The sequence below is a fragment of the Triturus cristatus genome, chromosome 8 (genome assembly GCF_964204655.1).
Source record: "Triturus cristatus chromosome 8, aTriCri1.1, whole genome shotgun sequence".
In the NCBI taxonomy this organism is placed as follows: Eukaryota; Metazoa; Chordata; class Amphibia; order Caudata; family Salamandridae; genus Triturus; species Triturus cristatus.
Window position 1 is genome coordinate 172,123,140 of NC_140591.1, and position 2,227 is coordinate 172,125,366.

The window sequence follows — 2,227 nt, forward strand, 5'->3', positions numbered from 1 at the left end:
TTTCACCTGGCATTAGTAGCATTAGATACATCTTGTGACGGGATAACATATTTTTGTATCCTTAGCTGCTCTTAGCAAATTAAGCAAGTCAGTAAATTCTAGAAATAGCATAATGATGCATCTAGGTTTCGAAGACTATGAGCTATGCAAGCGGTGAGCTCATTGTTTATTTATTTATTTTATTTATTTATTTGAAAAGTTTTATAGAGCGCGAATAAGACCCAAAGGGGTATCAGAGTCCTGTACAGAGTTGGCGCCAGCAAGTATACAAAACTTAAAGAAGGTGAGTAAATTTACAACCTGTGGGAAAACATTCAATAATAATGAGTAGGGTGTATCAGAGTGCCACAGAGCGCTCCAAGTAAAACATCATACAATAGAAAAACCAAGATGTGCAATGTGCATCAAGGAATTTTAGCAAAAAGGAAATGAGCAAAGTCAACAGTTAATGAGCTATCGAGAACTAGAAACAAAAAGAAGGCAAAAACATATAATATAACATCAGTGAAAAATAATTCAAGATTTTGGTTATTTAACAAAACACACAAGCATGATCAACGCGTTAACGTTCGTTCATTAGTAGCCTTTTGACCAGTTTTTTAAAGGAAGTAGTGGAAGGATTGGATCTGATCATAGATGGCAAGGAGTTCCCGATTCTAGCTTCAATAGATTACCAATTTAGCTGCAAAATGTCGGGTGAAATGTGATCAAATTTCCTCGAGCCAGTCTGGCCGATGCGTCAAGGTAGCTCTGAGTGGGGCCAAGCTAGCTTTGGGAAGTCCTGCTAGGGTCACTAGCCCATATTCCAATCTAGGGATAATCAGTGTTTGAACCGCCGGCCCTGAGATCTTCGGGGGGTAGGAATGGTTTGATTTTCTTCAGTGTGTTTAGTTGGAAATTGGCTCCCCTGGTAGTAACACTTATGTGTGCTTGCATGTTTAGGTGTTTATCCAAGGTGATACCTAAGGATTTGGCAGAGTCCACAACATGAGGTGTGCAGTTCAGAGCAGTTCGGTGTTTAATCCAGTCAAGGGTAGGAGCTGAGTATTTAGTAGGAGATGGTTCTGAGCTAACCATTGTTGAGTTTGGGCAAGTGCAGTATTTAAAGCTTTTATGTCCTCTTGCGAGGAGATCTTCCGGTACAATTGTGTGTCATCCACATACATGTGGTATTGAATGTTCGCTCTGTTCAGAATGACCGCAAGAGGCTGCATACATTGGTTCAAGAGAGCGTAGAACCTTGGGGGACTCCAATTAGGACAGGGGTACTTGAAGCGAGGGCATGATTAACTTTGATCCTTTGCGTGCGGTGTTGAAGGAAGGCGGCAAACCAGTTTAGTACCGGGCCCGAAAATCCCATCCTATGTTGTAGGAGATTAATCAGGTTTCCATGTTTGATGGTATCGACGGCTGAGGACAGGTTTAGAAGGATCAGGAGACATGGGACATTTTGATCAAGGGCTCTCACGGCGACATCAACAATGTGAGTTAGTGCCGTTTCAGTGCTGTGCCCTGCTCTGAATCCTTACTGATGAGGATGCAGGAGTTGATATTTCTCAATATGTTTGCAGAGCTGTGAATGTACGCATTTATCAAGCAATTTAGCTAGAGTCATACTGCTGGTGATGGGTCGAAAATTGTTTGGATCCGATAGGTCCGCGATGGCCTTCTTAGGAATGGGAGTAACTTGCCCAACTTTTAGGCAGTCCGGAATCTTTCCCTGTAAGAGGGATTCATGAATGATCTTGGACCAGAGTGGGAGAAAGGCTGAGATTAAATCTTTATAGAGCTTGGCGGGTAGAGAATCACCAAAGTGGTTGGAGGGTTTGATGGATGTGTGGAGGTAGGTCCCTTGCGAAGAACAAGCTCAGGCAATCTTGGTGTGTTTGAAAGGTTTATTAAGTCCACAGCAACATAGAGACCCCATTCAGTAGAAAGCTGAAAGTAACTGACTACATCTGTTCAAACAGTGCTAAGTAACCATCACCACATTCCAGAACCTGGAAGCAGTGGCTGGCAAGAATGTTCAGAGCATCAAATCACCTCCCTCCTCACAAACCAAAACAGCAGATAAAACTTACCAAACAGGCAAAACAAAAGTGAGGTGGAAGACCTGAAAGAAATCAAACATATTATACACAACACAAAGCGCATAAAAATGATTAAAGTAACACACTCTTGTGAGCGGAGGGGAATGCGCTTTCAATGAAATGGTCTAGACCCCCTG